We start from the raw sequence: 15,545 nt of genomic DNA on the forward strand, positions 1-15,545 counted from the left end.
CCTGAAGGCATTACACGGTTGGAGCCTCCTGCCTGGGCTGCACAGTGTGTGTGTGTGTGCGGTGTAGTTGCTATAGAGTTGCAGCTGAGGGCAGAAAACTCCTGAGACATGCTGATGTGGTTGCTTGAAAACATTATCTGAGATGCTGGGAGACAGACAGGCTTTTGCACCTGCTAAAACAGCCTCCTTTTTGCCTTTCTTTTACCTGAGATTTTCTCTCTTGCTTTCTTCGCTTCTGTACTGTTGCCTACTCAGGAACATGGGAAGGGAAATGTGAATCCAGCTCTCTGGGAAAACTCTGCTGCGTGGAAACTGTCTGAGCAGGATTTACCTCCCCTAGCCGTCCCCACCTTGGACACACATTCAGAGGCTTTATAATCGTAGCTTTTGTCTTTGGTGTTTACTTTTTGAAATCTTATTGTCCAAAATACACAATCCAGAGGGAATGACAACCCTGTAGAGTAAAAATGGAGGAGCTGAGACCACACAGCATCTTGAAGTGAAGAAAATTCACCAGAGAAGGTGAATTGTAAGACGGGGAACGGCAGAGTGCACAACCATTGCACGGACAACTTGCCATGGCTGTTTGCCCCCATTCTTGCTGCCTTTCCCACCTCTTTCCCCGCAGTCATTCGGTTAAACCTATTGCAAAAGCCTTGTGAAACACCCCATTTCCTTGCAAGGCGATTACGTGAGGCTGCAGTCTGCGGGAAGGGCTGGGCACTTTTGTTATCTATCAGTTCTGGTGGGTGTGGGCAGGAGGGCCAGGTTTTTATGTGCGGTGGTGCCAGCCAGAGAGATCCCCGTCCATCCCCATGCTCCCGCCCTCCTGCGTGTTTGTCCCTGCCACTTGCCAGCTCCTCAGTGCAGAAATATCCTGTGGACCTTGTGGGCAGATCCAGGATCAATAAAACACCTCAACATGGAAATACTGCCTCGGAGGGTAAGGTTGGCAGGTCTGTGCTCTGTGTGCTGAAATCCAAAGGTCTTTCTCAGACATCATTTGTGCTGTTAGAAAAGTTTTCCGACTTGCTTGCTGAAGATTTACAGTTTAAATGTTTGAGTTCATAGTTTTTTTTTCAGGGACACAAGGATTTAGAAGGAGATATTTGTCTAAGCTGTGCCTGGGTGTCTGATCTGAACCAAATGAGCACTGCTGGATCCAGGAGGGGACATGCTGATAGTCCTGCTGGCAAACCATGGCAATTGGGTCCTGTGAGCAGAGAAGCAGCAGCAACCCAGCCTGCAAAACCCATGTGTGAGGTGGGTGGCTGCTGTGCTGGCCGGTCCAGTCTGGACCACATCTTCCTACTGTGCTGTTGTTGAGCAGATTCAATGCCCTCTCGTATGTTTCCAGCCCCATCTGAGTGAATCTAAGCCATGCATTCTTAAAAACTGGCTTTGTGACACAGCAGCAGTGGTTGTTCATGCCTTCTTCTTTAGGATGAGTTTTGGTGAGCTCAGGTTCCCCAACAGGGAATTGCTGGCAGCACCTCCCTCTCTGCAGAGACCTGGGAAGCACCAAGGGCCAGAGAGGTGTTAGAAAGCTCACTGTGTCCTGACCTTATGCCAGATATTCCCAAAGTAGATCTGCTTTTCTGCTCGCATGTTCTGGAGCTCTGAGTCCTTCCCAAGCTGTTGTCCTGTGCTGAGGCTCTCTGAAGCATGGTCTCCATGCTCCATCATGTTCAGTGTCTTTTGGTCTCTACCTGCGTTATGCTCATCTCTCACCCCCACATCACCCAGTCAAGAGAGATCTGTGCAGGATGGTAAGGTATGAATGCTGTTAAACTTGGGTGTGTGGAAACAAAACCTCATCAAGGGTCAGGCTGGTGGCTAATGCAAGGAAAGTGGATCACTTGGCAAAACCCTAGGCTCAAGGACCCCCACTGGAAGATGGCTACTGAATGTGCAACCAGAGCCTCTTCTCCTGTGCCAGGGTAAGAGGCTGGGGATGTACACATCACAGACACATGAATGCTCCCTACACTCCCAGTGTGACTGATGAAAGCAGCATCATTCTGCTGTGACTCAGTTTTCCTATCAGCAAGAAAAGGCCGAACAGAGGTCACCCCTGAAAGCATGGATTTCAACTCACCATTGCTCATATAGAAGGCCAAGAAAATGAAGGCTGGGTGCTCTTGAAGGGATGTCATCATTTGTGGTGGACAAAACGTGCAGCAGCCCTACAGGTCTGAGTTCAAAAAGCAGGCGTGATCATCTTGCTCTCCAGTTGGTGCACTGCCAGGTGCTGTCACCTAGGGGTTTGGGCAGGCAAGCCCTGGTTGCTCCCGAGTGGATGGTGGAGCCCATACAGCTGCCAGGGGCGAGGAGGAAATTCCCCTTACCTTAGTGAGTGCTGTGCAGCTGCTGAGGCAAGGCGTGTTGCAGTTTGGCTGACTCTGTTCCAGAGGCTTTCAAGCTGTGGGATACCAAGACACCAGCGGCAGTAAATCAGCAACAGTACCTCATTCATGGGCTGGCCTGACTCCGATTCGGCAGAAAAAATCAATGGTGGCTTGGCAGAAACGATGTGGACTGCGGAAATCTTGCCTGTGTTTAGGCCACAAGTTCCCTATGTGGTTTTCTTCCCTGTGTGGAGCTCTGAGCAATGCTGGGGAGCCCTGCCAGCTGTGTGGCACTGCAGGGACCTGGAGGTCAGCAACACAGCAAGCCATGAACACAAGGAGCAGAGGAGGCACGTGAATGGTCTGGAGGTGATCATTGTAGAGCTAAAGCAGGTCCCAGCTAGACAGACCGAGGTTTGAAGGGCATTCACCTGCGGACACGAGATGTGCAGACCTGTCACGTTTGGGGTAACCAAGATGTCAGTGCTTTGTCAATGCCGGACAAGGCTGCAACTTCAGCAATCAAATTCCACTCTCCTGGTATGCTGTTTAGCCCAGGAAAACCTCCTGTTGGATAAGAAAGGAGATGGAGGGAGGGAGTCAAAGGCTGAAATCACTCCAGGAAGTTCTGTTAGCAGCAGCTGAGCATGGGGAAAATTCTAGTGGTAGAAATGGCTCTGTCTGAATGACCTCTACTGCCAGCCGAGCTACTTTTGGCATGGCTCTGAGAGTCTGTGCCAGACGGATCAGCTGCTCCCCCTGCCCGGGCAGAGCAGAAAACACTTCCCTGAGCCCAGTGGTAGGGCCTGGGTGCTCAGCTTCTCCTCTCCAGCAGAACAGGGCGGGAATGGACTTCCTTCCCTCACCTGCCGTGGGTGTCCCCACTGGCATACAGCTGGCCCAGGATGGGACCTTGTGGCTCCTGGGCCCTTAAGAGCTTCCAGTCCCACTTCTGACACAAGACAGGAAGGTTTCCTGCAGATGGCCTGGCTTTTGCAGCTCTGTTCCCTGTTCTTATACCCACACTGCTGTCTGCTAGGGTGCTTTAATCCCTCACAGGGCCTGCCTTGTGTTGCACAGCTCCCTGTCCACGTGTCCATGACCCTTGAATCCTTGACTCTGTGCATGAGGAGAGGGTCCATCAGCTGAAGCTAACAGTAGTCGCAGGGACCTCTGCTTTATGGCAAAGAGCTGTCCTCAGTAAAAAAGGGGACTGGGGCGATGGCTCATCCCCAAGAACCCTGTTGTAGTTCCCAGTGGAGACAGGGCCAATATTTCCCTTCTCTGTTGGCAGGAGGCTGCCCAAATGCGTGGCCGTCCATGGTCATGGACACCCATAGCCTAGCAGGGCAAAGCCCAGGTTGTACTGGGCTTTCAAGCTGTGGGAAACCAAGACACCAGCGGCAAGACAACCTGCTGTGAGTTTTCTGTCCTGTTGTGTTTTCCAGTGGCCTCAGTGGTGCAGGTCCTACCATGGAGGAGGCCAAGCAACCTCTGCAAGAGCTGGAGCCACAGCTGGTAGCTGGTAGCTTCCCTGTGTTGTACTGGGTTCCCCTCCTAGACACCCAGGTCTTTGCATTTGAGTCCTTCCTGGCTCCACGTCCAGGCTGGATCTGCCATTTGAGCTCCCGAAGAGGGAATTTAGATGTGCTGTGCTTGCAACGTGATGCAGCCCCTGATGATTCCTGCTCCATCTCTGGGCCAGCTGCCAGAGGAGTGCAGCTGGGACAGGTGAGGGGGACAGGCCTGCTCTGCAGCGCAATGCACTGGCACCCTCTAATGACACAATTATGTATTTCAGTGAGTGCCTTGGTGGCTGGGTGGCTTGCCTGCCTTTCACACTGTGCTGGTGCCCTGTTCACAGGCTTCTGCGGGGCAGCTCCCCAAGATGGGTTCCCCCTTCTGCCCTGCTCGGCTCCAGGTCCTCCGCCGCAGCTCCCTGGGCTTGAACAGGGACTGTGAGAAGCAGCAGGAAAGGTTTGTGTTTGTGCACAGCTTCTGCCAGGTGTGTCTGTGCTCCCTTCCTCCCAGCCCCAGCAGCACAGCGAGCTGTGCTTGGCCTGCGTGCAGGACTGGGAGCACTGCCCAGCTGCAGCCAGGCCGTGCGGCCTGGATTTTTGGCCACACTGGCCAGGCCAGCTCAGGAGTGTTAGGCTCATGGATTTGAGTTAAGATATCTGGACTGGCAGGGCATGTGCCAGTGCTGTTCTGCCAGTGTTATAGCCAAAGTCAGCAGCTCTTTGCCTTGTTCCATGAGGCAGGAGCTGAGGAATGGCCCTGGGAAGCAGGGTGTTGCATTCCTTTGCAAATGGGCTGACAAGTTCTGGAAAAGTAAAGTAGTGTGAGCAAGACAGCGGCCAAGCCAAGTGCTCAGAGGGATGCCCTGGGCTGTGCCTGCCTTTCCCTTCTAGGGCTGAGACACGGGCAGTGGAGTGCGATGGAGTGAGCTCTAGTATATGTCCTAGTGCAGCCCCTCCAACAGCTCCTGTGGGAGCTGCCTGGCACTGTCTTCCTCCCAGGAAAAATCCCAAGACTCATAGGATCATTAAGGTTGCAAAAGACCTCTAAGATCATCCAGTCCAACCATCCCCCTACCACCAACATCACCCACTAAACCATGTCCCTAAGCACCATGTCCAACCTTTCCTTAAACACCCCCAGAGATAGCGACTCCACCACCTCCCTGGGCAACCCATTCCAATGACTAACCACTCCTGAGATTAAATGTCTCTTAATTTCCAACCTAAACCTCCCCTGGTGCAAGTTGAAGCCATTCCTTCTAGTCCTATCACTGGTTATCTGAGACAAAAGGCCAACCCCCAGCCCCCCACACCTTCCTTTCAGGTAGCTGTAGAGAGCAATGAGGTCTGCCCTGAGCCTCCTCTTCTCCAGACACAAGAACCCCAGTGCCCTCAGCTACTCCCCATAGGACTCGTGCTCCAGACCCCTCACCAGCTTCATAGCCCTTCTCTGGACACATTTCAGGGCCTCAGAGTCCTTCTTGTAGTGAGGGGCCCAAAACTGAACATGGTACTTGAGGTGCGGCCTCACCAGAGCAGAGCACAGGAGGAGGATCACCTTGCTGGTCATGCTGACTCTGCCATTTCATGGTCGGTACCCAAGACATCCCCCTACCACCACAGCTCTCACCAGTCCTTCTCAGGCTCATCTCTATTGAGCCTCATTTTATCCCCATCCCCCTTTGTACCTTGTTTAAAGCCCTCTCAGTGAGCCCTGTCAGCTCCCAGGCTAGGATCCTTTTCACCCTTTGAGACAGGTGGGACCCATCTGCAGCCATCAGGCCAAGTGCTGAGTAAACCGCTCACTGTTTGGGGGGTATCACCCTGGTGCCTTTCTCGCAGGCATGGCAGGGAGCTGCTCCACCAGCCTAACTCCTGCTTACACTCCCTGATGCTCCTTAATCTCTCCACCTCCTCCTTGAGCTCTGCCACCAGGCTGATCAGATCACCCACCTGCTCACACCTCATGCAGGTGCTCTCTCTGCTACCCTCCGCTGGCAGCAGCAGGCTCAGGCACTCCCTGCAGCCAGAGACCTGAGCAGACGCATTTTGGGGCAGGTAGGCAGTCTGGGTTGCCACTGTCTTGTGGCAAGAGCTTTCTGCCTGGTGGAGACCACGGCTGGATTTGCTGTCTGGGAGGCATCCGGGAGGTGAGATGGTCTCCTGGGTGGGGAGGGAAACCTTTTCCTGCAGCAGTGAATGGCTGGGGTTGGGGAAACCTTTGGGACCCCATACAAAAGAGAAGAATAGGGACAGGTTGAGATGGGAATGGGAATGAGGATGAGGATGTGTTAGGGATGGAATGAGATAGGAATGGAGATGTGTTGGAATGGGGTGGGAACAGGATGGGGTGGGATGGGATGGGGATGGCGTGTGGGTGAGATGGGATAGGGATGGTGATTGGGGTGGAATTGAGATGGGGAAGGGAATACAGATGAGATAAAGATGGGGAGAGGAAGGGAATGGGGTGGGAAAAGGTCAGCTCTCATTCAGAGAAGGACATGTTCCGACGGGAGCTCACGCTAGCTCAGCTACATTGTGTACAAGCAGCCTTGGAAAGCACTGAATGCCTGTCTCTTCTCTTGTTATTATCCCAGGGGGCTGTGGTGCTCAGCTAGCTGACTGCATACCAGGAGGTTTTAATTTTACATTTATTTTCCTAATGGCTTGGGTGGCCTGAAAACTTGAGCAGTGAATTGTGACTGCTGGAGATTGGGTGAAAAACCACACAATGGCTGTGCACTGCAGTGTGGCACCAGGGATGAGTCACCAAAACTGCAATTAAGGAGGAAAATAACAGTGGCTTTACCAGCTTCTTTCCAGGAGCATTGCATTTTTCCTGAACTGCAGTGTTTCAGGCTTGTTTATGGAACAGTGCCTCGTGTCAAACAATGCATAGAAATGGATGAAGGGATAGCTGATATAAAACAGTTTAACAGTTAAAGAAGGAAATAAAAACAATATCCATTTTTACCCGGACAGCACAGGTGCTTTAGGAGGCACCTGTGGGGATAAGCAGAGGAAACTGTAGCAAAATACAGGGGCTAGAGACAGTGGAGCTGTGCCTGGACATGAAGCCCAAGGTGACACAGGTGACCTTGGCAGAAAGGGCACACGAGGAAGGAGTCCCAGGGAGCGACAGGAGTCCCACAGGTGTCTCCTCCTCAGCTGTGTGAGTCTCAGCATCTTTCTGGAAAGAACCTCTGCAGAGCTCAGTGAGAAAGACAAAAGTATTACCTGCGTGAATCGCAGTGTGGCAGGGAGTCCAGAAAAGCAAGAATCAACCTTTTGTGTTCCAGTAGCTTTATTTTAGCCTTGCAGAAAGGCATGTACTGCTTTGCCATGAGCAGAGGTGTAAAGCACTACACAAAGAAGCTCTGTTGAGAAAGGGCACATTTATAATTTTATGGCCTCGTGCTACTATCAGGTTTCAGTGTGTCCCAGGGACAAGGCTGAACGCAGCTCTCCAGAATTCCAGTCCACATGGTGCCAGGCAGACTTCTGACCTCCACAGTTGCTGTCACCTCTTTAGCAAGCTGCCCTAGCACTGAGCGGACAGGCCAGCAGCTCCCCACGGGGAACGTGCAGGGCTTGGACATGTGATTATGCATCCCTTCATCTGGCTTGGCTTCACTTAGGGAGCAGCAACTGCACAAGAGGCTCTATGAAATCCAGGGCTCTGGGCATTCAAGTCATCACCTCCACCCCACGTGAGAGACATGACTCTGGCATCCACACAAGGGTCAGGGCAGAGGAAAGCTGCTCCCCACCTAGCCCCAGGAAGGCACCAGCCAGCTCTTGTCTGTGGATGCTGAGTAATTCCTCTCTTCTTGGAAGTGTGTTTCATTACTGAAAGGGTTGTGAGGTATTGGAATGGGCTGCCCAGGGAAGTGGTGGAGTCACCATCCCTGGAGATCTTTAAAAGACGTTTAGATGTAGAGCTTAGTGATATGGTTTAGTGGAGGACTGGTTAGTGTTAGGTCAGAGGTTGGACTGGGTGGTCTTGGAGGTCTCTTCCAACCTAGATGATTCTGTGATTCTGTGAAATAATTTTAACTAAGTACAGATGAGATGGTCCAAACTAGAGATCAGACAGTGGCTGCTGCCATTGCTTGCTTACCGTGATCACTCTCCTGAAATGCCTCTGTCCCCAAGGTGACAGGACACAATGCCACAAGGGAGCTATCAGCACACGTGCCATTCTCCTGTGTCCTAGTGCTCAGAGAAGCATCACGCAAGCAATCTGCTGCAGCCTCCAGGGACAGACTTCCCAGCTCCTTCTGTCCCCAGGAAATCCTGGCAGGAGACTGCTGGGATGCTGGCATTTCTCCTCTGGTTTTCCCTCCTTTTCTGGGGACTGGCTCTTCCTGGAGCAGCACGTCTGACACCATCGTGCTTACACCCCTGATGGCAACTGCAGCAGCGTGTCCATGGGCTGTGCTTGGTGCCAGTGATGCGATGTTGTCCAGTTACTCAGTCCTTCCTGTGCCAGTCCTTTCTGGACCACTTGGTGCTCTCCATCACCGCAGACACTGTTCTGGTGGTGACATCCAGCAGCAGCTTTAATCCCAGTAGGGAAAGCTCCCCACTGCCAGTTTATAAATCAGGATGGTTATTCCCAAACACTGGGTTCCATCCCTTTGGAAGCTCACTTCTCCAGAGAGACCAGGGCCTAGGGCTCACTGGTTTCTGGGGGATGGTGACAGTGCCCTGACCTTTAATGCAAGCTGCTGACTGGTCGGGCTGTCCCCAGCCCATTCCCTGTCTGACTACAGCTGTAGCACATGGTCCCCAGCCCCGTGGCTTTGGGCAGTGGTGGGAACAACCATGACAATCAATCTGAGGGGAATGAGCCTGGCTCATCTCACAGTGGAAAAACCGCAGGGCAAGCTGTGAAATGGGGCGTCAGTGCAGCCCTTCACAGCAATGTGCAAATTCTGGCTAATCAGACCAACCTCAGTCTGCTTCATGACAACTTGTCCTCGGACCCCAGGAACACCCTCCACAACAGCACTTTCTAGCATTGACTGCAGGGCAGAGCTTGTTTTTTTTTAGGTGCACGTCCCAGTTTATCAGGAACCCAGTGAAGTCCAGTTCTGAACGCCTCCTTCAAAGAGAACTAGAGCCAAGCTGGGGAGCAGCAGGCACAGGATAGGACCGAGCGAGAAGCAGAGGAAAGATGCTTGGTCTCTTTGGATTAATTGACACGAGGGAAGTTGACTCAGTCTCATTCAGCATGAGGCGAGGTGTCTGAAAACAGCAGTCTTCAGGCTCCAGGAGAAGATGTGGAGGGTGCAGCCCTAGCTAGGGAGGTTTGGGCAAGAAATACACTGTCTGGATGCTGGAGTTTGATGGAGGTGGTGTTGGAATCTCAGATGCCTCAGCCTAGAGGACAGGCCAGGGTTACACAGAGACCATGGGCTTTAGAGCCCTGATAGGATGGAGGAGGATATAAAGCAAGCTCCCAACCCGGGACATCTGGATAAGAGACCTCCAAGATCGCCTCTTCACAGGATCACAGAATGGCTTGGATAGGAAGGGACCTTAAAGGTCACCTAACTGCACCCCTGCCATAGACAAGAATGCCATTCACTAGATCAGGTTGGCCAAGGCCCCATCCAGCCTGGCTTCTGCAAGGACCCGATTGGAAGATTCTGTGGCTTTGCACAGAAATAGCAGGGCAAGCTTTGGAAAGGTTAGGACAGGGTAGGCTGACTGAGCAGGCACTCCTGTGCCTCCATCCAGAGGCTGCAGTCAGATGAACTGCAAGAGATTCCTTGCTAAGACATGATGATTGTACTGGAAGCAAGAGAGTCTCAGAGAACTCTCTTTGCTGATCTTGGTGCTGGACCAAGATATCTGTTTGCATTTATTTTGTTGGAATACAAGTGTTCACTATGTAGGTGCCCAGGTGTATGGTGTGACCTGTACCCATCACCTTGGACAGTGAACAGCCAGGCTGAGGTTGGCCAAGAAAGAAAAAATTAAATGTGTGACAGTTTGAAGGATAAGCTGCATTTTTTTTTTTTTATGGACCAGCAGAATGATAAATACTTAAATATCTTCTTTAGTCTATATTTAAACATCTACACAGCTACTCTGAATTTTTCAAAGCTGTTGTGTGCTGCCTCTGTGAGATACAGATTATTTGTTGAGCTGGCTAAAATACAAATTAAAGAGGTCAGCTTCAGGCAACATAATTTCACAGTCTTGAGGCTAGTATTTAATGCACACACATTTCATGTGAGCATCTCATCTGAGTGCCAGGAAGAGTGTACACAGAAATGAGCCATTGTCAGCCTTGCCTCTAATTTAAAAGGCTTTCCTCCAGCCAAGTCCTTTCTGGGGAATTAAAGCTTTTGGCAAAGCTCATTTTTTTTGCCAAACGTGAAGGGTCACTCTCCTTTTGCTGTTAAAGCAATTCACAATAGTCCAGTGATGTGCCCAGCACATGGACAGCAGCTCTGCACCTTCCAGAGCAACGGTTCAGATGGTCCTGTGCCCTCACTATATGCCCCGCTCTGCTGATCAGCAGCATCTCACCCCAAAGGCCTGAGCTGGGTGAGTGCTGTGTCTCTTCCCCCATAGGAACTGGAGGTATTTACACGAGTATTTGGGACTACACAGTTTAAACACGGTGGCAGCTGGAGAGGCAGGGCTGGGCCCTTCGGGCAGTGACCTCCCTCCAGTGCAGAGCTTCCCCAAACCTGGGATTGCACCAGTTCCCCCCGACCCTGGGATCAGCTCTTGGGGCAGGAGGGTCCCCCTAGGATGTTACATCCCACTGCCATTATTTCCTTACCCCACACTGCGAATTCTCCCACCTTGCACATCTGGTACGGGTCCATGGGAACCCAGAGAGCTGCATCCTCAGGTTACCTGGGAATGTGCCACATTTAGTTTTGCAGTTCCCAGTTGCTGGCTTCGTTACCAAGCAGAGCAGAATGAGCCAGCATAAACTTGTCTCTTGCCGAGGGAGTTGCGTAGCATGACCTAGTGGTTAAAAATTCATGTTTCATGTTTAAGTAAATGGCCAGGTTGAATTTTGATACTTTTGTGGCCAAACTGGTTTCGTTTTGTGTAATATTCTCTTCCTCATATGCAGACAAAGCCACTGTACAGATATTTTCTTTTTTTTGTTGTTTTGTTTTGGTTTTGTTTGTTTGTTTTGTTTTTCCTAAAGAAAAAGTAATGGCTCTGAAAGATATTTCATATAAATTAAATAGAACAGCAAATTGTGAAAGGAACCCTGCTTTTGGGAAAAGGAGGGTTATAAAACATAGTTTTCTGTGGTGTCTCTGAGGGCTTGTACTGCGGCTGAACTTTCACTGCAGTTTTTCCATTCTGGAGGAGCAATGGTTTCATTCTCCTGCACAGCCACCACTTGTCATGCAAGGTAGAGGAAGTTAATTACCCTGACATCTCCCACATCCTAAATGTTACTAAACTTGGCTGAGAAATACAAATGTCAGTAGGGAAATAAGGGGGCTGTGAACATGCACACTCTGAGCATCCTTGGCCAAGGCAGCTTTCATTTAGCAGAGGGGCTGTTGGACATTTCTGTGGAGAAAAAGCTGATGTGTGAGCAGCAAATTAGGCCAAGCTCTCAACTCCTGGTGTTGTCCTGGCCCACAATGGGAATAAAATCAGGGACATGCTGATCATTCTGCTGCAGAAACTGGGAATGAAGCAGGAGGCGAGATGTCCGTGAGTGCGTAGGAGCCTAGCAGAGCAGGAGCTGTACCAGTACAGGAGCACAGACATCCCCACAAAGATCCCAGAGGAGATTTGGCAGGGGTACATTCAGCAGAAGTGAGAAGGGGATACCCAAGTTAATGACATAGGAAGTATCTATCAGAGGACACTTCAATATTTATCTTGCAGAATACACATGGTGATTCCTAGCAAGAGACCAGCTCTCTGCTGCCTGACAATGCACTTCCAATCCTGACTCATTGCAGGCATAGAGTAAAGGAAAACACTTAAAAGGCATTAGAGAAATCACACATGGATGGAAACTTACTAGAAAAAAAGTTTGACCTTTTGTTCCAGACCTTTACAGAGAGGTCTGCCACTGGGTCTCCACGTTGCCTAGTCTGTCAAGATGAGCAGCACATCATTAGGCTGTGGGGCAACCGTGGGGATTGGCACAAAGGTAACATTTTGTACTCCTCGTTCTGATCATCACTGTTAAGTCCTATTCACAGTGAATATGTCCTGAGGACTCTCAGCAGTTCAGCAGGAGCCCAGCGCACAAGACATCTGTCCCAGCCTGTGCTCTGCTGTCATTGTGAGTGCTGGGGAGACAGGAGATGCTGCCTTGGGAGAGATCCTGCTCAGCACTCACTGTGATGCCCACCTTTGTATTTGTGCCCTGCTTTTTATTCCAGAGTGGGCAGGGATAGAAATATTATCTATCTTCCAGGATAATTTGTGTGGAATGAGTAAGGAAGGAAGTACAGAGGATTTCAAACCCAGTTCTGAGACCTCAGTACCCATCAGGATCTGTGTACAAAATAAAGTCTGCAGATGTGACGGCAGACTTGCAGATGAAGAATCGCTTTACAAGGATGAAAGAGAAAAACCTTAATCCTCTTCTTTGGAAGAAGCCAGAGCACCCTGTTCATCACCCCAAAATGTCTCAGGAAGGCACAATGGGGTTCATCAGTGGGATGTGGTAATTTAGCCAAGTTCACACCACAGCTGCAGCTCTTGGTGCCATGCTCAGAGATCTGCTCTGGGCACAAATTGCTTTGTGAGGATCTTGAGGCCACAGGAGCTACACCTGAAAGTGCTACAGGTATAGGTGATGGAGAACCAAAGGGTGGTGTCTGGAGAGAAAAATAAAACTGCAGATGACAGAAAGCAGATGCTGTGAACTTGTGTTGGAAATACTACTATTTTTTTTCCTAAAATATCTGGAGAAAATGGGCTTAACCCTGCTAGGACAGGATGTGACCCTATGTCTCACAGGATCACCATGTGCACCAAGCCAGATTGTAGGCCCGGGGTGCTGGGAGGACAGAAGCAAGGATTGCTTTTGGATGAGGCATCTCCGAGCATCTCACTTTGTGTCTGTACTGCTTTTGAAGTAGCCAGAAGCCCAGGGAGGACCAGCGTCCCATCCAATGCTTTGCAGCAAGGGTGTCCCAAGCTGTAGTTCACAACCCTTCTGGATATGCAGATTGCTTCCAAAGGACACAGGGCAGCAGCTTGTGAGGAGCTATACATGTGCTCCAGCACATAGGCACTTCTTTCTGTAGGGAACATGGGAAGAGTGGGTGATGGTGGGCCGAGGCTGCATGGTCCCAGTCTGTGAGGTTCTCCCGCCAGCATTTGTCAACCAAAGCCCTCCTTCACCCAGCTGTCCAGCCTGGGTGTCTCTGGTCCTGGTGAGGAGGATTGGACTAGGTGATCTTTAGGGTCTCTTCCAAACCATTCTGTGACTCTTACTGGAGCTTACTGGCTTAGGTTCCTTCACACAAATAGATTTGGCTGACTACTTGCAATTAGCAAAAATTAGTGTCTCTTTTGACAGTGCCTTGTCCTTGAGACACCACACTGGGTGCTCGGACCCATGAGAACACAGCCATTTTGTCTCAACCTACCTCCACCAGTCTCAGCAGCAAAGACTGAGGATCATTTTGGGTATTTACCTGTTGTCCTGGAGAGTCTGCCTGTAAGTATTTTGATTCATGGAAGATCTCTGCTTTCCTGGGGCCTCCCTGATTTCTTTCACTTTGTAAGGCTTTGGTGCTGGGTGTGCTGTCCCACTGCCTGGGTAGTTTTGGCTTTTCTCCTGGACCAGAGCACAGAGAGCAGTGTTAGAAGGTCTTCCCAACTGCTGCTGCCTCTAAACCAGAATGGGACCCGTGGAACCTGCTGCTGGGCAGTTTTGCCCTTCCCAGCCCACTTGAGCTACACTGAGTCTTGTGCACAAGAACTGTGATTTGATGTGGATTTTTTCAATACTCAAAAATGTTGCTTGATACCTACTAAATATGTTCAATAGCAGAACGCATGGAGTTTGGGTTCACTCATCTTTTAAATACGCTGAAGATGGAACAAAAGAGCTAAAAAGGCAGAAAAAAAAAAAAAAAGAAAGAAAAGATGAAGGGAAGCGCAGTCAGAACAGACAGAAGCACCTCAAGAGTGCTAAATCCATCTGCTCATGGTCAGGAGCAGAGCTGTGAGGGGAAGCCTGTAGGTTGTCATGGCTCAAAGAGCATCACAGGGCATCTCTTTCCCATCTACAATGTTTCTGAGCACCAAAGCCCCTGGTTGCCTCCATTTCCTCCTACCTCCAAGTTGAGGTTTACACTATGTCTATTCCCTTCCCTTCCCTTCCCTTCCCTTCCCTTCCCTTCCCTTCCCTTCCCTTCCCTTCCCTTCCCTTCCCTTCCCTTCCCTTCCCTTCCCTTCCCTTCCCTTCCCTTCCCTTCCCTTCCCTTCCCTTCCCTTCCCTTCCCTTCCCTTCCCTTCCCTTCCCTCTCCATTTCTGCCTTGACACCCAAAGGCTGAAGTTAGAAATACTGTCTGTGCACATGACTTGTTCAGGATTAGTTGCTAAAACAAGTGGAAAAATAACTTTATATCTAATTTCAAAACCATATAAACGATATATTCCTGTGTTGACATAAGGTGAAAATCACCACACTGTTTTGAGCAGGAAAACAGCTTTCCTAGATTATAAAGAGAAGCATTTCGTAGCCAAGGTTTCTGGTTATATGTTGCTGAAACCAAAGTTGCTGAGGATCCATCTGTATGTGATTTACACCCCTTCTGCAGCCAGGCAGACTTGAGCACACTCATCTCTGTCAATGGCATCATTCTTGTACGGTTCATGATAGTCGGGCACTGAACAGGGAATACAAGAGTTCCACAAGCATTGCACCCCTCAGCATCTCCCCTCTTGTGGGACACAGTGGGATGGCTGTGCTCTGCACAATGGGAAAGTTATTTTCCTCCAGCCCGATGGCAGGACAGCGCCCTTACACCTCTTAGGCTATGACAGAGGAAAGGTGCTGAGCAAAGGCTTGGCAGAGCCGTGGCTGGCAAAATACAGATGTGCAGAGGCAGCAGGGCATGGGGTTGTTGTGACCAAAGTGCAGGACCCAGCACTTGGCCATGTTGAACCTCATCGCATTGCCCTCTGCCCATTGACCCAACCTGTCCAGGTCCCTCTGCAGGGCCTTCCTACCCTCCAGCAGATCGACACTTCCCCCAACTTGGTGTCATCTGCAAACTTACTGAGGGTACACTCAGTTCCCTCATCCAAATCATCAATAAAGATATTAAAGATGATGGGCCCCAACACCAATCCCTGTTTCACCAACCAACCCCCAACCCCCTCTCGTGACCAGTCACCACCTGGATTTCACTCCATTCATCACTACTCTCTGGGCCCGGCCATCCAGCCAGTTTTAACACCGCACAGAGTGTACCTGTCCAAACCATGGGCTGCCAGCTTCTGCAGGACAATACTGTAGGAGACCATGTCAAAGGCCCTGCCGAAGTCCAGGTAGACTATGTCAACTTCATCCACCAGGTGGGTGACCTGGTCATAGACGGAGATGATGTTGGTCAGTCTGTACTTGCCTTTCATGAACCCATGCTGGCTGGGCCTGAGCCCATGGCTGTCCGGCACATGCTGTGTGATTGCACTCAAGATGAACTG

The sequence above is a fragment of the Anas acuta genome, chromosome 14, assembly GCF_963932015.1.
Source record: "Anas acuta chromosome 14, bAnaAcu1.1, whole genome shotgun sequence".
Lineage (NCBI taxonomy): Eukaryota > Metazoa > Chordata > Aves > Anseriformes > Anatidae > Anas > Anas acuta.